The following is a 26,072-nucleotide window of genomic DNA, read 5'->3' on the forward strand; positions in this document are numbered from 1 at the left end:
CACAGTGAAGTACCATTGAGAGGTGTCCGCGGACTTTCAATTAAACATGGAAGCTGACAGCACGACCTCTCTTCGTTTTAAAAATAGCTAGGAAGACATGGTTAATATTTTCTCCGTGTAAAGAATTTTAAATGGCTTTTAGGGACCAGTTGTAACCACTCTGCAGAAGCAGGAGGGACCCCCACTCGAAATTTGGTCTGGACATCAAGACTGATAAAGCCGTACATATACCGAAAGAACATGAAAAGGTTTATCATCTACATAATTGAGACTTTTCTGGGGAGAATATGGCAGGCCTTGCAAACAGATCCCAAATGGCTTGAAAACACAAGCAAAGGGACTGGCTAGGTTATGTGTCATGTAGGGACTGGGGCCAGGGTGAGGGTTCCCACAAGCTGGTAGGGGTCAACAAAGAAGAAAAACTCACCTGCATTCAGATGAGGCAGTTGGCAGCCCACAAGATGTAATTTGAACAGCACAGGTAGTACTCCCTTGCCCAAAAAGTGTTCTGCCTCAGGAGTGCCAATGAGCCAGACACACTCAGTAAGCCCTCCTTTAAATTCAGAGATCAAAGATACCCATAACATTTGGAATAACTCTAAAGAAAAAGCATATTTTGTGGACCTAGATCCAAGTCCCATTTTTGCCAATTTTGTGACTTTGAGAAATGCACTCATTTCAGAGGCTCAGGTTCTGCGTCTGTACAATGGGGATAAATAATACCTATTCCATTTCATCAATTCTAAAATGCTTTCTTCCTCTCGTTTTAGTGTCTCTGAAAACTGGATACAATTCAAGGACTTCTTATAAATGTAATTAGTGGGTTTTTTTCTTGATGGCACATAAAAATCACAATGGTGTTTCTTATAACTGATGGTATCTTAGATTATATCAAATACAATACTTCATAGGGCTGTTGTGAAGAAAGAAAAAGAAAATACGAAAGCATTTTATTCATTATAAGTGCTAAATAAATGTTTTATATACCCCTTTGGGCCTTAGTTTTTCTTATATGTAAATTGGGAGTAATAACAATACTGACTGCGTGGGGTTGTTGTGGGGTCAAGTGAGTGAATACATGTCAAGTGTTCAAAACTCTGCCTGAACCACAGTAGGAGGACTTCGTCTCATTAGTAGTCCAGGACCTTCTGTGACTCATTTGAAGACAAGTTGGCCATTGATTTATCCCCCAAATACAGAATGTTTGGTGGGTGCCAGCAGGGCTCTAGAGTCATCCTGGCTCTGCCACTTAATAACTCTGAGCAATTTCTGTAGTTTTATACAAATGCCTCTTCTGCATCCAGATATGAGAAGAATAACTGCACCTACTTTGCAAAGTGCAGATGAGCATTAAATGGGTCAATCCACCGAGAGAGCCTACTACAGTGCCTGGCAAGTAAGAACCCTCAAAAAATGCTAGCTATTTTTAGTACGAGATTAGCCCAGAAACATAAAATTATAACACCACAAGCTAGGGGTGGCCCCTCTTCACACACACTACCCTTATGTAAGCCCCATCAATGCCCTCAAGTCAAAGACCCTCCAGGAACGCATCTGATGTCAAACAGAATTGGATTTGCTCTTGATAGTGAGATCAGCTCACACCATGAGGATCCATGAAGCGTCTCAGAAAGAGGGTGTTAGAAAGGGCTTGTTATGAGAGTTTTTCAGATTTCAGCTGAATCAGTGTGTTAGCTGATTTTAGGGAGCACTCAAGGAAGTGGGGGATCTGTGCGGGATGGAAGCTGTCAGATACAACGTAGGGAAATTTAATGATTATCTTCATTTTGATTTAGTGGGTAGGAGGAGAGAAGTAGGGCTAGAGCTGGCCAGGCGAGGTGGCTCATGCCGGTAATCCCATGTAATCCCAGCACTGCGGGAGGCCGAGGCAGGCGATCACAAATTCAGGAGCTCAAGACCAGCCTGGCCAACATGATGAAACCCTGTCTCTACTAAAAAAAAAAATACAAAAATTAGCCAGGCATGGTGGCATGCGCCTGTATTCCCAGCTACTTGGGAGGCTGAGGCAGGAGAATCACTTGAACCTGGGAGGTGGAGGTTGTAGTGAGCCGAGATCGTGCCACTGCACTCCAGCCTGGGCAACAGAGCAAGACTCCATCTGAAAAGAAAAGAAAAGAAAAGAAAAAAGAAAAGAAAAAAGAAAAGAAAAGAAGTACAGCTAGAGTTGTGATTGAAAAAGAAGCAGTAGTCACTCCTGTTAGCCAGGAGAGGGGGGTGTTTAGTCATTTTTGCAGCTGTACAGTGTGTTTTTATCTCTATTCAGGCGTAATTACAGAGTTGTCTTGTTTTCGTCTTGTTCCATCACATCCTTGAAAGTCCTCATCTGATATCAATATTCTGCCTGTGTTCACCAAGGCAACAGCATGACCCAACTGGCAGCAAATAAGCCAGCAATTAGCTATTAGCTGTAGGGTGACCAACCATCCCAGATTGCCGAGGACTGAGAGGCTTCCCAGGATACAGGACTTTTCACTCTAAAATGGGGAAAGTCCCAGGCAAACAGGACTGAAGTCAGTCCCCAAGCTGCCAGGGCTTTCTTCTTCTCTCTCAGCCTTCATCTTTTTAATAACATGTCCTATGAATTACCCAATTGATATTCTTCTTTATTGACTCATTTGTCTGCATATGAGGATGTGCTTTGGAGGCAGACAAGTCCCATCTCTATCACTTACTGGCCACGTGACCTTGAGCAAGTTGTTCAATGTCTCTGAGTCTTGGTTTCCTCCTCCCTAAAATGAGGCTGGTGCGTACTCTATGCAAAGGCTTACTTGAGATAATGGCATCTTCAGCAATGCCATGGACATCGTAGATGCTCCATTAATGTTACTCCTGTCCTCCCCAACTCCCATCTCTACCCTATTCCATATCAGCTTTACACCATTTCGTGCAAAGGCCTTGAATCTACAGTGATATCTCTGAACCTGATTTTTACAGCTCTTAGCATGGCTCCAGGTGCCTAAAAACACTTAAAAATTTAATTTAAAGGATGTTATTTCTGCTCCTTTTTCTGTTCTTCAGTTCCTCCCCTTATTTCTTCCTTTTTTTTTTTTTTTTTTTTCTCAGTTCAGTTTCAATACAGACTGCAAAAATTGCCCATGCTGACTATATTTTAAATCATCATGGCAGGGTATTGGGAAACGTTTTCAACTAGCCATAATCAGGCCTCGGATAAACCTCATGGGCTACCATACTGCCACTGTGCAAAGCTACCATTATTTCTTATACTTCTCTATCCCCTTTTCCTGTAGGAAATTCAGACCTGTAAGTAACAATAATTGTAATAATCTACATTTCTAGACCCCTTTGCAGCTTATAAAATGCTTTTGACCAAAGAAAAAAAACCTGAGAGGCAAGTACTATTACTCTCCTGTTTACAGATTAGCAAACTGAGGCTTAGAGAAGCCATGTGCCTGATTCAAAATCACAAGACTAGTAATGAATGAGAACCAATGCTCTGAGTCTCTGCTCTGCTCTAAAACAACTTTCCTCAGACACTCCAACCTGGATGTCAATGCATCCCCGTGCTTCACATACCAAGGGCCATGGATCAGGACTCCTGACCAGATGTTGCTATTGAGACAAGCAGCTGTCATTTGTAATATCCTGCGCTGTCCCCCAGGGTTCATGGCTCAATTTCACTTAAATCCAGCCATGGCTCTTGCCAGACCAATGAGAAACTCCCATTTGAGGTGGAACCACTGAAATCTGATTCAGAGCTCGCTGCTAGTTCTTCCTCTGAGTGTTGATTCAGCTTAAGCCCTGGCAGCTGGAGTTAGTCGGGGCTGGATAACTCTAACTTCCCTTGACTTGCCATCTCCTTCCCCACTGCCCCAAGAAGGAATGACAAATGGACTCACACTTGTCGCCCTTTGGAATCCTTTACGTGTCATAGCCTAAGCAGAATTACAAATAAGGCTTTGGTATTTAATTCAGACCAGTACCAAAATATTTCCATGTCTGGAGTTCATCCATGAAGAAAGCATTTATAGTATCCAGATGGTGGGGGCATGGGCCTAAAGGCAGCCCAGGAATGCAAGTCAACAGCCTCGAGTCCTACTAGAAGAGGGGTGTGGACACAGGACGCCTTTCCAGGGTAACCCAAGCAGGTGGAGTTTGTGGTGCGGCAGAAAAAGGCCAGGACTTGGGGCCAGCAGAGCCAGGTTTAAATAATAGTTTCCGTGTTGACAGGGTAAGTCGCCACATGCTAAGCATTCAGTCTCTCCTAAGCTCTCCAGCAATGCCTGTCCCGCCCTTCTCTTTAGGGTGGTCTCAAGGTAACGGACATAAAAGCCCTTTAGAACCTGGAAATCGCCAGACAAGCGTAGGCTGTTAATATTACAGTGCAACGTCTAAAGTCTGTGATACATTTTTCAGGCAGATTCACTATGCATTCCAATTCTCTTTGGTCTTTGTTTTTCTTCCAGCACAAGCTCAAAGTTGCCGAAGAATAGGTCTGCATTTGTTTCATATTTCACACACTTATTCAAGAAATATTCCAACCCAAAAAGATAGTCTGAGGAAGCTTAAGTGATTGAAAGGAGAAGAAAAACATTTGGCTCAAAATATGATTTTTGGTTTTTGTTTCTCTAGTCTAGAGGGAAATTTTAGATTTTGATTTGGAGGAGAAAAAACAGAAAAGTAAGAGAAATTGAGGCCAGGCATGGTGGCTGATGCATGCAATCCCAGCACTTTGGAGGTGTAAGGAACACGGCTGTGCTGCAGCCAAGCAGGCATATGGCAGCAGGTATAGACCAAGGAAAACAGCCTAGAAGACTCAGCGGGATTGGGGCGCACGCATACACTCCCATGTCTCATATAATCATAGTCATGTAGATACAACATAGACAAGCTCCCCACCTGGCTCTCAGCCCCTATTGTCTGTGTAGGCATAAACGTAACACTGACCCTGTGAGGGGCTGCTGAGTAAAACCATGTCTCATCTACCTGCTGTCTCTCCAGTGTTCTTCCAGCTCCCTGCCCCACGTCCACTCACTCCCTTCAGCCCTCAGCTGGGGCTGGAACCTGACCCTGAGCATGACAATTGGCAAAGTTGGCAGGATGAGGTGAGAGGATCTTCAGCTTTTGGGGCTCCTGGCTCGGCTATGTGTCCACAGCGTAGGCTGTGGTACCCGGTGGCAGAGGTGCTGCTTGCATGGGCCCCAGTGGAAATGTGGGAGGCAGTGGACGGGTCTCCCGCGAGTGTGGAGAAGGCACTGAAGCAGTTGGAAACTCACAACACCAAGAAGGAATGCACCTTCGCTGGCAGAGTCGGATAGGCATTTCTGACTGCACTAGGCAGAGTACATGCTCAGTCCCACAGGTAAGGGACCTCCTGGCGCAAGCCACGTGCCTGGGGGCCCAAGTGCACAGCTTGGAGGAGGACCTGGGGGTGGGGGACCTGCAGGCACAAGCAGCGTGCTTGCAGGCCCAGATAAACAGCCTGGAACAGGAGTTAGCAATGGCTGTTAGTGCGATCTTCAGCCAGTCCTCCCAGTCGGACACTTCCGTTGGGTCTGATGGTAAGGAGGAGAGGGCTATTCCGCTGCGGGCTCGCCCTGTGATCCGTCAGAAGGTAGAACATGAGGAGCCGATGGGACCCCAGGGGAGAGCCCAGGGCTCCCTCCTCCCCAACAGTGGTGAAACACACCTCTTATAGTGCTTATACCCCCATTGAGTTGCAGGAGTTGGGTAAACAGGGTCGGCAGTGCCCAGGGGAGCCCCTGCCAGCCTGGCTACTCTGTCTTTGGGATGAGGGTCTGACAGCATTTCTTGCTCTGCCTCCAGGAAGGAGAAGCCTGCCTCTATTGCAACTCACCCCTCCCTTCATCAGCGGCTGCAGCTGTGCCAACGGCTGGCACACAGGCAAGGTGTGGACATTAATAGAGTGGCTGATGGCAGCCATACAGACTGTTTGGAATGATGCCAGAGAGATACCAAAAATTGTGAGTAAATGGCAATCATCTGATTTGGTGCAGGTACTCTGGGAGATGGGCAGGTGGCAGGCTATGTTTGATCTGAATATCCAGGGGCCAGATGATGAATGTTTTACCTCCCACATGAGGGATCTTGTGCTGGGCTCAGCACCCCCAAGTGCTTTTGGCTAGAGTGCTTTTGGCTAGAGTGCTTTTAGCACCCCCACATATGGGGCGCCGCATACATGAAGTGACTACTGACTGAGGTAGTAGACACAACACAGAGGAGCTCCCCACCTGGCTCTCAGCTACTATTTTTTGTGTAGGATATAAATGTAACACTGACCCTGTGAGGGGCTGCTGAATTGGCTTGTAGGCCATCGGCCCATTTGGTGCCAAGTGATGTGGCAAGACCTCTGGGAAATACGTCATCAGAAAGATTTAACTATCATGTGTCAGGTCATGTGCCTTTGGCCACCCCCTGTAATGATGAGGCAGATGCCTTAGCCAAGGTCCGATGGTTAGAGTCAGCACCTACACAAGATGTAGCTTTGTGGCTACACAGGAAACTGGGACATGCAGGGAGTGAACTGATGCAACAGGTCAGTAGGCACTGGGGTCTGTCTTTGCCTTTGCAGGACATTTTGGAGGCCTGACAGAAGTGCCCAATGTGTGCCCAGGCATACCCCAGACGGAGACAGCTTCCCAGTGTAACACAGCAAGTGATGGTAGGACGGATGCTCTTTAGCAGATGGCAAATAGATTACACTGGGCCACTGCCAAAATCACAGGGCTACACATATGCACTGACAGCTGTAGACACAGCCTCTGGCTTGTTGTTCACCTACCCTTGCAAGGTGGCCAACCAGCAACATACCATTCGAACCCTGCAACACTTACGTGCTCTATAAGGCCATCCCCTGGCCATTGAAAGTGATAGGGGAACACATTTCACTGTACAGCAGGTATAACAGTGGGCACTACAGATAGACATACGACGGGGGTTTCATATTCCTTATAACCCACAAGCTGCTGGCATGATTGAGCGATATAGTGGACTCTTGAAGAACGGGTTACGGTTGCATGTTGCTCCCCCCATCTTTGCGGGGCTGGAGTTCCAGGTTGGACCTGGTGCTTCAAATTTTGAATGAGTGGCCATGGAAAGCCGGCCCAGCCCTGGTGGAGGCACTGTTACACTGGACCACTGCCCCCATCCAGGCTACAGATACACATCTAGGATGACCTCCTCCACAGACCCATAAACTCCCATCTAGTGCTGCATCCAGCTTCTATGAAGAACTGCACATAGCTAGAGACTTGGGTCCCACAGACAATGCATGGGATGCAACACAGTGGGCTTTGGATGGGGGCATTGCAAACCTCATGGTGAGCCTGCCCCCTGGCTGACTTGCAGCATCCATGATGGATCAGGCTGGCTAATGGGAGAACACGTGGTGCCCCCATTGCAGGCGCCATGATGTATAGAGCAGCACCGAGGTAAAGTCATTGTAGGATGGTTGTCTGCTGAGGTTTGTGCAAATATAACGTGTCACCACACTAAGGGTGTGGAGGAGCAAGTGATCTTACCAAGGCTGGGCCCCCATAGACTTTGTGCCCCCTGGGAGTTTATGGGTCTGTGGGGACACAGGATGGCCATATCTGCCAGCCAATTGGACTGGACGTTGTACCTGGGGGTGGCCTTATGTGCCTGCCATTGTGCTTCCCACATTGCCTAGTCGCTCACATAACTTGGAGGCACTGCATTTCCGCTTTTTCTGAGTGCGGGGCGCCCCCTGGTGGTTTTATCCCTTAGCAATACCTATCCCTGGAGCAGGTGTCATTACCGTGATAAAGCAGATTACAGCCTTTGCAGAGCACACAGCCGGGGCCCTGAATTACACCCAAGTTCTCTCCTTTTGTTAACTAATGAAGTTGACCAGGTCAGGAAGGTGGTGCTGCAAAACAGGATGGCCTTAGACATAGCCTTAGACATGCAAGGACATAGGTGGCCCCTGTGCCTTGTAGGGACACAATGTTGTACATTTATCCCTGAAAACCACCCGAATGTAATGGCAGCTTTGCAAGGGGTGTCATAGGAGATTAAGGCAATTGAGTACCTTACTGACGACCCCCTGCAGAGATGGTGGGCGTCTTTTGGGCTCTGGCCTACGTTGGGCTCCCATAATCATAAGTAGCACAGCAGGATATTCCTGGTACGTTGTTGCTCTCTGTATGGTTACTGTGGCCTGTGGGTCCAGGATGCTTCCATATGTGCACAGGTCTCCATCAAGAGGATCCCCTCGGCCTAGGGGATGGAGTGTAAGGAACATGGCTGTGCTGCAGCCAAGCAGGCATAGGGCAGCCGGCATAGGCCAAGGTAAACAACCTCAATGACTCAGAGGGATTAAGGTACACGCACACACTCCTATGTCTCATACAGTCACAGCCATGTAGACACAACATAGAGAAGCTCCCTACCTGACTCTTGGCCACTATTATCTGTGTAGGTATAAATGTAACAGTGACCCTGTGAGGGGCTGCTGAATAAAGCCATGTCTCATCTACCTGTTGGCTCTCGAGTGTTGTTCCACTTTCCTGCCCCACATCCACCCACACCCCTCAGCCCTCAGCTGGGGTTGGAACTTGGCCCTGAGCATGACAGAGAGGCTGAGGCAGGAGGATTACTTTAACCCGGAGATGGAGACCAGCCTGTGCAATATAGTGAGACCCCACCTTTGCAAATAATAAAAAAAAATTAGCCAGGCATGGTGGCACATACCTGTGGTCCCAGCTATTCAAGAGGCTGAGGTAGAAGAATTGCTTGAGTCCAGGAGGCCAAGGCTGCAGTGAGCTGTGGTCGTGCCATTGCACTGCAGCCTGGGCAACACAGTGAGACCCTGTCTCAAAAAGAAACAGACAAATTGAGAATTAAAAAGGAAAACTACATCTCACATTTAGGAACGATTGAAAAGAGGGTATATTTATAAAGTTAATTGATAAAGTCAAGTAGGAGTTGTGAATTTGCAGCACAAAGAGATAAAATTGTTAAGGCAATAGTCCAAGTACTTATGTATCTTTGTTAAGCAAAGATACATTTACTTATCACTACTCAAGTCATAATTACACAACTCAAGTACATTATCATCTCTAGAGCTTGGTCCAGGGAAAAAGAGATTCTTAGAAAACAGGACTCACCTCTGCTTCACCACATCTTAACAACATTATTTTACACACATAGGGCTTAATATGTGTTCTGGAAACTGACCATATTCTTTATAAAGTAATCCACAAAAGACTGAGACAAGGAAGGTTCAGAAATATCTTTCTGAATATTGCCCTTCCAACATGGCCCTGCTTCAGTTCATATAACTCCATGTTATACGCTTCCAGCAGAATTGTTTTAAGACCTTCCACTGCAACAAGGCAATTTATAGACAAGCCTGTCTGTCAACAGGTGATGGGCTGGACATGGACTAGCCATATAGTATGAAATCCTTCTGCAACACTAACCACCCCACATATATGGAATTTGGATTTTGCAGTTAAATCTTGGACTCATTCCAGAAGATTTAGTTCAGGAAATACCACAGGTTCTCACCGCCACGCAGCAGCTTCACTTTCAAGGCCAGACGGGATTTAGTGTCAGGAATGCAGACACTGGGAGTCAGAAACTTTCCAGATGGCCACCAGATGGCCTCACTGTTCAGAACCACATTATACTGCATGTTTAAGTTACAGTTTCAGTCCTCGAAGCCAGATGATGGGCCCAGAGGTATATTTTAAAGGTTGCCATGAAAATCATAATCATCAAGTGACAGATTTTTTTCATTATTCACTAGATTTTTAACCTAGTTTACCAATAACAATGCGGGTGTCTAATATCTAGACTCTCCAGGGGAAGGAAATAGAGTATTAGACATTTTTTACTGTAATCTTAAAGTCAAAATATTTTCTGTACAACGTTATGTACTTTTGTTGAGTTTCCCTGGAATCTTGATGACATTATTGACCATAGTGATCACTCTACTATTTAATGGGTATATATTTTTAAAAAGTGATATGCTGAAGGCCCTTTAAACATATTATAAATTGCTTCCGCAAAAGGTTGCAATTAGTTTTAGACTAACAGGCAAGATGAGAATATCCATCACCTGTACTTCATCATCATTCAGTATATCATTTCTTTTTTGAGATGGGGTCTCACTGTGTCGCCCAGGCTGGAGGGCAGTGGCACAATCCCAACTCACTGCAACCTCTGCCTCCTGGGTTCAAGTGATTCTCCTGCCTCAGCCTCCCGAGTAGCTGGGATTACAGGCATCTGCAACCATGCCCAACTAACTTTTGTATTTTTAGTAGAGACAGGGTTTCACCATGTTGGCCAGGCTGGCCTCGAACTCCTGACCTCAGGTGATCCGTCTGCGTCTACCTCCCAAAGTGTTGGGATTACAAGCGTGAGCCACTGCGCCTGGCCCAGCATATCATTTTTTTAAGTATTTCTTTTGTATACAATATTCCCTAGGGTTTGGGTGAAATCTCATATCACTGGCTATGAGCTAGGGAATCAGCTTAATTGGAAAAAGAAGAAATTTTCAAGGCCAGGTTCAGCTCGACAAAAGCCCCCCGCAGCGGGTCCTGTAATCTATAGAGTCATATCAAGGATGTTGACTGGCTCTTCCTTCTTCTATAAGCGCGCAAGGATGGCCTTATCAATAGACCAAGAGGTGTGGTTTAGGGTTGCCTGCTATTTACAAGAGTTATTTAGAATGTCAGACACTCGGCACCTAGGGACTCTGGAGCCTGTAGGATGTTTCAGCCCATTGCCAACACGCCCTCAGCAGGGAATGAAAGTACCAGTTACATGAGAAGCTGAGCTTGGGCACTGCCCCTCCAACCGAAAGAAGGGCAAGACCCCGAGTCTTAATTACCCTTTGGCCAGGCCACCCAGATAAGCTCACTGGGTTATGTGGGACAATTATACTCCCTGCATAAAATGTAGCCATTTGATTAAGCAAAAAGCACAAATAATCATTTTTACTTGCATTTCTTTGATTACTAACTTATATGTGCTTTTTTATATTTTTATCGGCCAGTTGTATTCTTTCAGTGATTGATGTATGCACTTGGCCCACTTTTCTTTGGGGATATTCATATTTTCCTCTTTAATTTGTAAAATAATTAATATATAGTAAGTCTTTTAATCCAATAATATCATCATGTAGTTTTTCTTATTAGATCTATTTATAACATGTTTTGCATTAATATAGAGGATATTGTGAATTATTTCCTCAGTATCCACACTCGCCCCTTCTCGGTAGTATCCTAACGCTTGTTTGGGGATCCCAGTGGTACCAGAAAAGCTGACTATACCCCCAACTCCAGGTGGGGCATAGACCTTGACCAACCAAGTCATGGCCCTCACCAACATGGTTGGTACAAGGCTAGGCATGTGACCCAAATCATTCTAATCAGGGGAAATCTCAAGATTCTTGCTATAAATGCTGACACAAAGAGACAATCCCTACTTCTTGCTAAATAAAAAATGGATGCACACAAGCTCAGAAGTCACCGGCAGCCAACCTGGGGACTCAGTTTAGGATGAAAATCATAGGAAAGAAAACAGAGCAGAGAATAAATAGTTTTTGGCATAATATTATTGATCTACCAGATCAAGCCTCACCTGAGCAGACCCTACTTCTGGATATTTTAGTTCCATAAACCCAAGAAGATATACTGAGCAGTGCACACTGGCACAGCCATCCTGGTTGGACATGGGTGACATCATTCTTTTTTTATTTTAAGTTCCGGGATACATGTGCAGGATGTGTAGGTTTGATACACAGGTAAACGTCTGCCATGGTGGTTTGCTGCACCTATCAACCCATCCCCTAGGTATTAAGCCCAGCATGCATTAGCTATTTTTCCTAATGCCCTCTTCTCACCCCTCACCCTCCCCCGACAGGCCCCAGTGTATGTTGTTCCCCTCCCTGTGTCCATGTATTATTGTTCAGCTCCCACTTATAAGTGAGAACATGCAGTATTTGGTTTTCTATTCCTGCATTAGTTTCTGAGGATAATGGCTTCCAGCTTCACCCATGTCCCTGCAAAGGACATAATCTCGTTCCTTTTTATGGTTGCATAGTATTCCATGGTGTACATGTACCACATTTTCTTTATCCAGTCTATCATTGATGGGCACTTGGGTTGATTCCACGTCTTTGCTATTGTGAATAGTGCTGCAATGAACATACATGTGCATGTATCTTTATAACAGAATGATTTATATTCACATCATTCTTATTACTCAGATGCCTACTCTAATTGGTTAATACCTATGCTGTAGTGGTTGTTAAATATTTTTAATATCATCCTTATATGTGCCAGGAATTATCTTTATTATTAAGTTAGTTTGAGTAAGGTTTGGCTTTTAGTTTTTGTTGTGTTTTTTCTTTTTCATCTACAGCATATTCAGCAATACCTCTAAGACACCAATTTTTTCAAAGTCTAATAGAAGCTTTCATTAGGCTGGGGCTGGTGGCTCACATTTGTAATCCCAGCACTTTGGGAGGCTGAAGTGAGAGAATTGCTTGAAGCCAGGAATTCAAGACAAACCTGGGCAACATAATAAGACCCCATCTCTACAAAAAAATTTAAAAATTATCCAGGCGTGGTAGTGTGCACCTGTAGTCCTAGCTACTTTGGAGGCTGAAGGACGAGAATCACTTGAACCCAAGAGTTGGAGGTTACAGAGGGCTATGATTGTGCCACTGCACTACAGCCTGGGCAACAGAGTGAGCCTTGCCTCAAAAAATAAAAATAATAACAATAGCGGCCGGGCGCGGTGGCTCACGCCTGTAATCCTAGCACTTTGGGAGGCTGAGGTGGGCAGATCACGAGGTCAGGAGTTCAAGAACAGCCTGGCCAATATGGTGAAACCCCATCTCTACTAAAAACACAAAAACTAGCTGGGCGAGGTGGCGCATGCCTGTAATCCCAGCTACTCAGGAGGCTGAGGCAGAAGAATCACTTGAACCCAGGAGATGGAGGTTGCAGTGAGCCGAGATCATGCCACTGCACTCCAGCCTGGGTGACCGAGTGAGACTCCGTCTCAAAAAAAGAATAGTAATAATAACAATAGCTAACATTTTTACTGGGTAATTACCATGTGTCTAGACACTATTCTAAGTTTTATAGATGTTAACACCCCTAAAACTATTACCATTCCCATTTTAGAGATAAGAAAATTAAAGCACAGAAAGGTTAAATAATTTGTTCAAAGCTTAACATCTAGAAGAGATGGGATTTGAACTCAAGAATTCTGGCTCCAGAAGCCATGCTTTTATTCACTATACTATAACACTCTTCTCTGAAAGACGCTTGACAAAGTGAGGAATCATTAAAAATACACATATTTTTAAAATTCTGTTCTAACTTAAAACATGTAAGACAACATTAATTCGCCAATTTGGGGGAAGGATTACTACAGACTGAGTATCTCTTATCCAAAATGCTTGGGACCAAAATTCCAAAATTTTGGATTTTGGAACTTTTTGGATATTGGAATATCTGCAAACACATAATGGCATACTTTGGTGATGGGACCCAAGTCTAAATACAAGCTTAATTTATATTTCTTGCATAAGTACTGACACAAAGACAATCCGTATTTCTTGCTAAATGAAAATATTGAAGCACATGACCTCCTTCTTTTAATCTATATGTATACTTTACACACATAACCGGAAGGTAATTTTACACAATATTTTTAATAATTTTGTGCATGAAACAAAGTTTATGTTAAGTACTTATGCATGGAGTTTTCCATTTGTATCATCATGTTGACAGGCAAAAATTTCAAATTTTGGAGCATTTCAGATTTCAAATTTTCAGATTAGAAATACTCAAGCTGACTGAGCACGGTGGCTATGCCTCTAATCCCAGCACTTTGGGAGGCCAAGGTGGGCAGATTACCTAAGGTCAGGAGTTCACGTCCAGCCTGGCCGACATGGTGAAACCCTCTCTCTACTAAAAATACAAAAATTAGCCAGACATGGTGGCAGGCACCTGTAATCCCAGCTACTTGGGAGACTGAGGCAGGAGAATTGCTTGAACCTCAGAGGCGGAGGCTGCAGTGAGCCAAGACTGCACCATTGCACTACAGCCTGGGCAACACGAGTAAAATTCTGTCTCAAAAAAAATTAATAATAATAAAGGAATGCTCAACCTGTATTCTTCTTTGTTTCCACTTCTTCCTGGGCACATGGAGAAATCACATTTCTCATCTTGCCTGCAGTTAGTATAACCATGTGCCTGAGTTATAGCCCTTGAAATATGAACCCAAGTGATGTGATCACTTCCCAGGCTTGACCCACCCATGAGAACTTCTACATGGTAGCCTTGGTGCTTTCTTTCCTTCTGTGGCTTAATGCATTAGAGCATGGCCACCTTGGAAACCATATGTTGAAAATGTCAGAGCCAAAAGGTAGAAGTAGCCTGATGCCTATCCACCAGGAACCCATTTTAGACTTGATGTAACTAAGAAAAGTGCTAATTGTTTTAAGCCATTGAGATTTAGGGGTTTGTCTAGTATAACCAAAACTAGCACTGCCCTAACTAGTTTTTTCTGGGTTTTTTTTGTTTGTTTTTTTTTTTTTTTGAGACGGAGTCTCGCGGTCACCCAAGCTGGAGTGCAGTGGCCGGATCTCAGCTCACTGCAAGCTCCGTCTCCCAGGTTCACGCCATTCTCCTGCCTCAACCTCCCGATTAGCTGGGACTACAGGCGCCGGCCACCTCGCCCGGCTAGTTTTTGTTTGTTTTTTTTTTTTTTTTTTTTTTTGTATTTTTAGTAGAGACAGGGTTTCACAGTGTTAGCCAGGATGGTCTCGATCTCCTGACCTCGTGATCCGCCCGTCTCGGCCTCCCAAAGTGCTGGGATTACAGGCTTGAGCCACCACACCCGGCCCTAACTAGTTTTGAAACTAACTAACTAATAACTTTTCTTTAAGTATCAGTTTTCTAATTAGAATTCTATATCATCTTTCTTACCTAAATCAAACCCCTAATGCATTGTTATTTCTGATTTAGCTTCTTCAAAGGAAATAATTTCAAATCACTCTTAAAATAAATACAGGATTTGCCAGGCGCACTAGCTCATGCCTGTAATTGCAGCTCTTTGGGAGACAGAGGTGGGCAGATCACGAGGTCAAGAGATCGAGACCATCCTGGCTAACACTGTGAAACCCTGTCTCTACTAAAGATACAAAAAATTAGTCGTGTGTGGTGGTGGGCGCCTGTAGTCTCAGCTACTCAGGAGGCTGAGGCAGGAGAATCACTTGAACCTGGGAGGCGGAGGTTGCAGGGAGCCAAGATTGCGCCACTGCACTCCAGCCTGGGTGACAGAGCAAGACTCCGTCTCAAAAAAAAAAAAAAAAAAAAAAAAAAGTACAGGATTCTAGAGTTTTGTGACTTCTTCCCAAATTTTACAGTTGTCTCATTCTCACCTAATTTAATTTTTAATGGATCACTTGTATTGAGTTCATCTGATACATTCAATTTAGTTTTCATAGGAACAATTCTTTTTCCATGCTCATATTTCATCAGTTTACATAAATATTTAATTAGATTCCATAAATATATTAACAAGTACAATTGACATCAACTTGTTTGGAAACCTGTTATTATAGGAACTGAACTGCCAGGGAACATGAGGGCAAATTAGCCATAAGGATTCATCCTTCTGTGGACAGAAGTCAATGTTTTATAGACAAAATGATGAACTTTTCTTAATCTGGTGAATCAGTTAAGTACAGACTGATCAAATGAATATAATTGAGTTTAATTTTCCTATTTTTTTCCATTGCAAATTTCTCATATGTATTTGCCCATAAAATTGTTCTATAGTTTGATATTTTTGTTGTTTATATATCAGGCCCAAATGATGAGGCTGTGCTAACTGTATAGAATGAATTTGTTGGTATCATTTATTTCTATGTAATTAACAGAGCATAAGATTTATATGTTTCTTTTTTTTTTGAGACAGAGTCTCGCTCTGTTGCCCAGGCTGGAGTGCAGTGGCCAGCTCTCAGCTCACTGCAAGCTCCGCCTCCCGGGTTCACACCATTCTCCTGCCTCAGCCTCCCGAGTAGCTGGGACTACAGGTCCGCCACCTTGCCCGGCTAGTTTTTTGTATTTTTTAGTAGAGACACGGTTTCACTGTGTTAGCTAGGATGGTCTCGATCTCCTGACCTCGTGATCCGCCTGCCTCGGCCTCCCAAAGTGCTGGGATTACAGGCTTGAGTCACTGCGCCTGGCCAAGATTTATATGTTTCTTGAAGAAACAAATAAAATAATCAGATCTGGGAATCTCTCTGTGGGGTAATTATTTTATAATTTCTTTCCGGGTTGTTTTTCTATTCAGATTGTTACTTCTTGAGTCAATTTTATTAATACGTGTTCTCAGAAAACCATCTACTTCATTAGGGAGATTTTCAAATGATTAGCATTAAGTCAAGCATAACGTTCTCTTCTAAATTGTTTAATTATGGAAATTGTCTTAATCTGTTTGTGTTGCTATAATGAAATACTTGAGAGTGGGTAACTTGAAAAGAGGTTTATTTTGCTCATGGTTCTGCAGGCTGGAAAGTTCAAGGGCATAGCTTCTGGTAAGGCTTTCAGTGCTGCATCATAACATGATGAAGAAGGTCAAAGGGGTAGCAAACGTGTGAAGACACAAACCTGAGGGACATTCCAGCTTTATAACAACCCACTCTCTCAGGAACTAATCCATTCCAGTGGGAACTAAAAGCTAATCAGTCTTACTAGCGTGAGAACTCACTCACTACCTTGAAAAGGAAACCAAGCCATTCATGAGGGAGCCACTCCATGAATCAAACAATTTCCAATAGGCCCACCTGCAAACATTGCCACCCAAGGGACCAAATTTCAACATGAGTTTTGATGACGACAAACAAATCATATTCAAACCATAGCAGAAATGCTTAAGCATACATATAAGTGGTTAGAATAGTATAGTGAACACCCAAGCACCCATTACCAGCTTCAAAAGTAATCATTTTCGCCAATACTCCTTTGCCTATTTCCCTATTACTTTTTCAAGTGGAGCACTGTGATTTAAAACAAATCCCAGACTTCCTATTACTTACCCATATACGTTTCAATAATTCTCACAGAAAAGAACTTTTTTATATAAAAGTTTAGCCTTTTCTATGTCTAAAATTTTACCTCATTTTTAATTTTGTTTTTTCTCTTCTATTTTTCCCAAGATTTTCTTAAAGACATTGGTTTCTCAGAGTCATCTCTTGCATTAATATCAACTCTGCAGTGCTTCTGTTTTCAGTGATTTCTGTTAAGTTTATTTAATACTTCATTCTTACTACTGCTTTCCTTAAGTCGGTTCAGTTTGTTTTTCTCAGGTTGAATGCCTGCTTGTTAAATAATGAATTCCAGCTGGGCACGGTAGCGCACGCCTGTAATCCCAGCACTTTGGGAGGCCAAGGTGGGTGGATCACTTGAGGTCAGGAGTTCGAGACCAGCCTGGCCAACATGGTGAAACCCCATCTCTACTAAAAATTTATAAATTATCTGGGCATGGTGGCACACACTTGTAATCCCAACTACTAAGGACACTGAGGCAGGTGAATCGCTTGAACCCAGGACGTGGAGGGCTGCAGTGAGCCAAGATTGTGCCACTGTACTCCAGCCTGGGTGACAGAGCGAGACTTCATGTCAGAAAAAAATAAATACAATAATAATCAATTTGCTTCTGAACACACTTTCAGCCTCATCCCTTATGATGTTCTTCTCATCTTCCATGTTTTTCAAATACTCTATAATTGTGGTTTTTAATTTCTACTTTAAACCGTAAATTATTTAAATTGTTGCTTCTCTTTCCTTTTTTCTTATTTCTAGGTGCATGTAAGTTTTTTAAATGTTTATGTTAATTTTGCAGTATTTATTTCCCTTTTCCCACTCCCATGTCCTAGCATTTATTATTATATCACATATAATAATGCCACATTATTATAAAAATATGTATTTTTGAAACAGGTTTTTACTCTGTCACCCAGGCTGGGGTGCAGTGATGTGATTGCAGCTCACAGTAGCCTCAACCTCCCGGGCTCAAAGTATCCTCCCACTTCAGCCCCCTAAGTAGCTGGGACTGTAGATACATGCCCCCATGCCCAGCTAATTTCTTAATTTTTTTTCTAAAGATGGGGTCTTATTATGTTGCCCAGGCTGGTCTCAAACTTGTGGCCTTAAGCGATCCTCCTGCCTCAGCTTCCCAAAGTGCTAGGATTACAGAAGTGAGCCATCACACCCAGCCAAAAATTATTTTATTTACTTACTTACTTATTGATTGATTGATTGATTGATTGATTGATTTATCTAGACAGAGTCTTGCTCATCGCCCAGGCTAGAGTGCAGTGGCACAATCTCAGCTCACTGCAACCTCCACATCCCGGGTTCAAGTGATTCTCCTGCCTCAGCCACCCGAGTAGGGGGGGATTACAGGCACGTGCCACCATGTTCAGCTAATTTTTTGTATTTTTAGTAGAGACAGGGTTTCACCATGTTGGCCAGCCTGGTCTCAAACTCCTGACCTCAAGTTATTCGCCCACCTCAGCCTTCCAAAGTGCTGGGATTACAGAAATGAGCCACTGTGCCCGACCTATTATTTGCTAAATTAGCAGGAGAACTAAAGCAATAGAATCCAGATCTGTGCTGTTCAATACAGGAGCCAAATGTAACTACTGAATACAGTTTACCCTTGAACAACACAGGTTTAAACTGTGCAGGTCCATCTATACATGGATTTTTTTCTGCCTCTGCCACCTCTGAGACAGCAAGACCAACCTCTCCTCGTTCTCCTCCTCAGCCTCAACATGAAGAGGATGAGGATGAAGACCTTTATGATGATGTACTTCCACTTATGAAGAATACATATAATTTATCTTCCTTATAATTTTTAATAACATTTTCTTTTCTTTTTTCTCTAGCTTTTTCTATTGTAAGAATTATGGTATATAATACATATAACATACAAAATATGTGTGAATCAACAGTATGTTAGCAGTAAGTCTTCTGGTCAACAGCAGGCAATTAGTAGTTAGGTTTGGGATAGTCAAAAGTTATACATGAATATTCAACTATGTGAGAGGTCAGCACCCCGGCCCCATATTGTTCAAGGGTCAACTTGAAATGTCCCTAGTCTCAAATGACATATGGTTTAGTATGAAACAAAAAAGGTGATATATCTCAATAATACTTTAATATTGACTACATTTGGAAATGATAATTTTTAGATATAATAGGTTAAATAAAATATATTATTGAAATTAAAGCCAAACAAGGGCACTACAAAAAAAGAAAATTACAGGCCAATATTCCTGATGAACATAGTTGCAAAAATTTTCAACAAAATATTAGCAAACCAAATTCAACAACACATTACAAGAATCATTCACCATGACAAATGGGATTTATCCCTGGGATGCAAGGATAATTAAACATATACAAATTAATAAAAATGATATTCCATATTAACAAAATAAAGGATATATAACATATGATCGTTTTAATAGACATGGAAAAAAGGCATTTGGCAAATTTCAAAACTCTTTTATGATAAAAACTCTCAGCAAATTAGGTATAGAGAAAATGTACCTCAACTCTATAAAGGCCATATGGGAGAACCTATAGCTAACATCATATTTAGTGGTTAGGAAACTTCTTTTTAAAAAGCAAAATAAAATAATTAAATTAAATTAAATTTAAAAACAGTGAAAAATTGAAAGTTTTTCCCTCCAAGATCAAGGATAAGAAAAGGATGCCCATTTCCACCACATCTTTTCAACATAGTACTGGAAGTCCTAACCAGCGCAATTAGGCAAGAAAAAGAAATAAAAGGCATCCTAATAGAAAAGGAAGAAGTGAAATTGTATTTGTTTGCTGGTGACATAATATTATATATAGAAAACCCTAAAGATGCCATTAAAATGGCTGTTAGAACTGATAAATAAATTTAATAAAGTTATAAGATACAAACTCAACACACAAAAATCAGTAGTGTTTCTATACACTAATAACAAACTACCCAAAAATTAAATTAAGAAAACATTCCCATTTACAACAGCAACAGAAAAATAAAATACTTGGGTATAAATTTAACCCAGGAGGTGAAAGACCTATATGCTGAAAACTAAAACACACTGATGAAAAAAAAATTGAAGAAAACACGAATAAATTGAAAGATAATCCATGTTCACAGATTGGAAGAATCAACATTAAAATGTCTCTACTGCCCAAAGCATTCTACAGATTCAGTGCAATCCTTATCAAAATTCCATTACATTTTCACAGAAATAGAAAAAAAGCAATGCTTTAAATCCATATGGAATCACAAAAAACTCTAAACAGCCAAAACAATCTGGAACAAAAAGAACAAATCTAGAGGCATCCCACTCCCTGATTCTAAAATATATTATAAAGTGATTGTAATTAAAACAACATGGTAATGACATAAAAAAAAAAAGATACATCAAACAATGGAACAGAATAGAAAGCCCAGAAATAAACCCCACACTTGATAGCCAATTGATCTTTGACAAAGTTGTCAAGAGCACACAATGAGAAAAGGACAGTCTCTTCAAGAAATGGTGTTGGAAAAAACCAGATATCTGCATGCAGAAGAATAAAATTGGAATCTTATCTCACACTAAATACAAAAATCAACTCTAAATCAAATAAAGGCTTATATATAAGATCTGAAACTGTAAAACTACTGGAAGAAAACCTAGGGGGAAATCTCCGTGGTATCAGTCTGGGCAATGACTTTTTGGATATGATGCCAAAAGCACAGGTAACAAAAGCAAAAATAGACAAATGAGGTTGCACAAAATTAAAAAGCTTCTGCACAGCAAAGGACACAACTAACAAAGTGAAGAGACAACCCACAGAGTGGGAGAAAATATTTGCAAATTACACATCTGATAAGGGGTTAATATCCAAAATATAGAAAGAACTCAAATAACTCAATAGCAAAAAATACCAATAACCCAATTTAAAAATGGCCAAAAGACCTGAACAGACATTTCTCAAAAGAAAACTAAAAAACAGCTAACAGGTTCATGAAAAATTGCTCAACATCATTATCATTAGGAAAATGCAAATTAAAACTTCAATGAGACAGCACCTTTTAGAGTGGTTATTAACAAAAAGCTGAAAGATAACAAGTCTCGGTGAGAAGCGAGAGAAAAGGAATCCTTCTACACTCCACGCAACCTGTAGCACATTGAACAAGTTGGATGCATTACCAGTTGCAGTGGGAGAGAACGCAGGCTGTTGAGAACCATGGGGAATGTCAGCATGAAAATGACAGAAAGGACTTGCTATAGGATATGGATTTTTGGATTCTCTCTGGATTTGGCAGTGTCAAAAAGCAGGGGCAATTCTACAATTGTGTATCTCATTAAGTCCTATTTATAGGAGGGCAGGCTAGAGCAAGGCTAGAGAATTTTTCTGCCTCTGTCATCCCTGAGACAGCAAGACCAATCTCTCTTCTCCTCCTCCTCAGCCTACTCAATGTGAAGATGACAAGAATAAAGACTTTTATGATGATCCACTTCCACTTGATGAATAGTAAATATATTTTCTCTTTCTTATGAGTTTTCTTTGCCTTTTTGTTTGTTTGTTTGTTTTTTGAGAAGGAGTCTCACTCTGTTGCCCAGACTAGAGTGCAATGGTGTGATCTTGGCTCACTGCAACCTCCACCTCCCAGGTTCAAGCAATTCTCCTGCCTCAGCCTCCCAAGCAGCTGGGATTACAGGCATGCACCACCATGCCCGGCTAATTTTTGTATTTTCAGTAGAAACGGGATTTCACCATGTTGGCCAGGCTGGTCTTGAACTCCTGACCTCAAGTGATCCACCCGCCTCAGCCACCCAAAGTGCTGGGATTACAGGCATGAGTCATCACACTCAGCTCTTACAAGTTGCTTAATAACATTTTCTTTTCTCTATCTTACTTTATTTTAAGAATTCAGTATGTAATATAGATATATCACACAAAATATGTGTGAATCAACTGTTTATGTCATCAGTAAGGCTTCTGGTAAACAGTGGGCTATTCATAGTTAAGTTTTGGGGAAGTCAAAAGTAATTTAAAAATTTTCAACTCTGCAGGGTCAGCAACCCTAACTCCCACATTGTTCAAGGGTCAGCTGTAGACAGACCCACATCTACATCTGTGTATACAAACTGGAGCCAGTTCAGGGTATAATGGCTCAAACTAGTTTGAAGCTATTTTAGGGCAAAGCCCATAGTTTTAAGCAGAAGGACTTAAACCCATGACATACGGGGAACAGCTGATGGAATTAAAGATGCCCATTGTAAAAAAGAAAGGATTTGGTGGCAGGACTGGAGGGTGGGGTTCCAGTGGGAGTAGAAATATAACGGTCTTCATATATTTGAAAGCTATCATATAGAAGGGAAATTGGCCTTGTTCTAAATGGCAAGTATAAGGTAAAAACCAGAACTAACAGGTGGGAGCTTTAAGAAAGCAAATGTGGACCTTCTAATAGAGGTGGCCCCATTTAGGACAGACCACCACTAGCAGTGTGTTCGTGCGAATAATGAACAGCAGGGATTTTGAGAATTCACAGGATGATTCATGTAGAAGACCTTTAATGTCCTTCCCAATCTTAAAATTAATGATGCAAAGAAAGATTTAGAAGGAAACTATGAAAACATGACAACTAAATGAAATGTGGGACCAAGGGTTGGATTCTGACCACAAAAAGAACGTTCATTAGGAAAGTTGAGGAACCTCAAAATTTGAATAATGTCTATAGACCTTATTGGTTAATAATATTGTATTGGCCAGGCACAGTGGCTCATGCCTGTAATCCTAGCACTTTGGCAGGCTGAGGCGGGTGGATCACATGAGGTCAGGAGTTCAAGACCAGCCCAGGCCAACACGGTGAAACCCTGTCTCTACTAATACTACAAAAATTAGCCTGGCATGGTGGTGAGAGCATGTAATCCCAGCTACTAGGGAGGCTGAGGCAGGAGAACTGCTTGAACCCGGGAGGCGGAGGTTGCAGTGAGCTAAGACTGCGCTACTATACTCCAACCTAGGTAAGAGAGTGAGACTCTGTCTCGAAAAAAAAAAAAAATGTATCAATGTTACCTTCCTAGTTTTAATAGTTATAATATGGTTATGTAAGAAGTTAACACTAGGAGAAGCTAAAGGAAGAATATATGGGACTCACTGTACTATTTTTGCAACTTTTCTGTAATTGTAAAATTATTTCAAAATGAAAACTTTTTAAACCCTATCTTTGCTATTCATTAGCATCATTGTATTGTACAAGTTGGTTAACTTCTCTGACATACAATTTCCTTATTTTTGTAGAATAAAGATAAAATTCCTATATTGCAGAATTGTTAAAATTAAATGAAAGAATATTGCAATGCATTTTGTCAGAGTGCCTGCACATAGTAACTGGTCAATAAAGGTTATTATTACCTTAAAAAATTAAATAACAATATCAAAAACTTTAAAACAAGTCTATAATACCAAAGTTCTAGAGAATAGTGTGTTGCCCAGCTATTCCTCGGGACTAGCCTCTCTAGAATGTACCTAAAATTATTGTTTACTTGTTAAGTTTATCAGATGAGCTAAGCTCATTAGTGTACAAACAGAAAACAGTTTCATGTTTCTCTGATAGCCCCTTCAGAATATGATCCATCACAGCATCCTTCCCCACTTCTGGGAAATATCTCAGTCTTCTCTCATAGATTTTGAAATTACTTTCAAGAATGAAAACTCATTAAACATTTCTATTAAAAACTTCAGACCAGGCACCATGGCTCATGTGTGTATTCCCAGTGCTTTGGGAGGCCAAGGTAGGGGGATTGCTTAAGGCCAGGAGTCCAACACCAGCATGGGCAACATGGCAAGACCCCATCACTACAAAAAATTTAAAATTAGCTAAGTATGGTGGTGCATTCTTGTAGTCCTAGCCACTAAGCAGGCTGAGGCAGAAGGATCTCTTGAGCCTAGGAGTTTGAGGTTACAGTGAGCTATGATCAGATCACTGCACTCCAGCCTGGGCAATTGAATGAGACCCTGTCCCTGAAAAAAATAAAATGAAAGAAAAAAAAATACTTCAATCATGTACTCAGTACAGTCTCAGCCTGGTGTGGTGACCTACAGCATGGGAAGGAGGAACTGTCTGCTCTTCTTCCATCTCCTTCACATGCCTCCCTCTCGCTCTGCTGTGTCTGGGCTCTCCAGGGTCCAGTCAGGAAGCAGGGGGATTAAGGGAAGAAGGGCAAATATATCTTTGTGGCAGATGCTCTTGTAATACAGTATGCCATGGCCTTGGGGTAGGAGGAGCCCACATGCTGGCTCTCTCCAGTGGGAAGAATTTGTGGGACTTTTGAAGGCTCTCTGTGGGGACCACCTGGCTGAAAAACTCCCTTCAAAGCCAGTACACTCTCCCACAAATTTCTTTTTTTTTTTTTTTTCTTTTCGAGACAGTCTCCTTTTGTTGACTAGGCTGGAGTGCAGTGGTGCAATCTCAGCTCACTGCAACCTCCTCCTTCCAGGTTCAAGAGATTCTCCTGCCCCAGCCTCCTGAGTAGCTGGGATTACAGACATGCACCATCACACCCAGCTAACTTTTGTAGTTTTAGTAGAGACAGGGTTTCGTCATGTTGGCCAGGCTGGTCTCAAACTCCTGACCTCAAGTGATCCACCCACCTTGGCCTCCCAAAGTGCTGGGATTACAGGCATAAGCCGCCATGCCCTGCCTTCTCCCAGAAGTTTCTTGCAAATTGCTCAGCTCCTGCTCAGAGGTACAGCATATAACAGCTCATTGCTGGGGTCTCTTCACCCCATAGGCAACACTTCTGATTCAAAGCCAGCTGTTTTCCATTGTAGCTCCTCGGAAACGCATGCCCTCACCATTACAAATTCTGGCAGTGTAAACAGGTTCCACTACAACCCTCTCATTTAGGATTCCCTGGTGATTTCAACCAACCCCCACAAATCCCCAACTCACCAGGCAGGAAGCAAACCCTAGTTGCCATTCATTTATGTCTCTAACTGCTGGAAGACACATACCCACTCCATAATCTCTCCTCCTCCACTCTACTCTAATCCCAGGACACCACAGGAGCCCTGAACTCTCTCAAGAGTTTCCCCAGAGGAAGAGAACAGGAAATGCCATGACACTATCCCTACCCCAAAGCCACTTTCTAATCCCCTTCCTCCTTTTCAGCTGGAGAATATGACTGAGGTTGATAATCACCATACTAGTTTTGCTGCCGTTTCATAATTTCTACATGGATATGTCTGTGCTAATATCCTATTCAGAAATCTGGGGATAATTATCACCTTTTGCTCTCAACATTGGGGATTCAGATAAAATTTCAAGACACCATGAAAAGTCCCATTGGGTATTCTGTTACACTTAAAACACACCATGACACTTTCCATATGAGCTCTCAGCCCTCGTCAGGGCTGTCTGCAGATGACACAATGGGAAACAGAGAAGCTGTGACTATTGGCAGAGTACTGCGTCTGAGCTGCTGAGATAAGACTTTTGGAAAGATTCAAACCACAGGCTTTTGCAATAGTTACACAATCACTTCCACCCCACCCTCAAGCTGAATGCCTTCCAGAAAGCTGAACATTCTTTAAGAGGTGATTATATAACTAAAACAGAAAAGGTTGTAACTGATGTGTGGGAATATCATTTAAGGGTTTGAAAATATATCAAATGAGAATGAAACACTTAATTAGGACAGGATAGCTTTTTACAGTTAAAGGTCATGCTGTAGAGAGGGGATTTAAATCATTCTGAATTACCCAAGGACTCTACCTTATGGAAGCTACAGGGAAGCCAGTTTGGGACTCAAAAATATGCACTCATTCATTCACTCATTCATTCACTGAGTTCCTGTGAGGCTTCAGGCTCTGAGTTGGAGTTGATGTTGACGTAATGGTTAAGATTTGTTCCCTGCCCTCAAAAGAACTCAGAGAAAATCTCCATAACAGAATAAGGTGCCACCAGAGAATAAATCATTATTCGAAAAAGATAGTTGCACATGCATGTTT

General features: G+C 42.3%; 1 non-coding gene across 1 annotated transcript; it reads right to left on the reverse strand.

The window, feature by feature from the left end:
- Window positions 1-3,088: 3,088 nt before the first annotated feature.
- On the reverse strand, window positions 3,089-3,229 carry LOC111538918. The gene has a single exon (XR_002730502.1). It is a non-coding gene; the product is annotated as a U4 spliceosomal RNA (small nuclear RNA).
- Between the last annotated feature and the right edge of the window lie 22,843 nt (window positions 3,230-26,072).

Source organism: Piliocolobus tephrosceles, chromosome 10 (assembly GCF_002776525.5).
Source record: "Piliocolobus tephrosceles isolate RC106 chromosome 10, ASM277652v3, whole genome shotgun sequence".
In the NCBI taxonomy this organism is placed as follows: Eukaryota; Metazoa; Chordata; class Mammalia; order Primates; family Cercopithecidae; genus Piliocolobus; species Piliocolobus tephrosceles.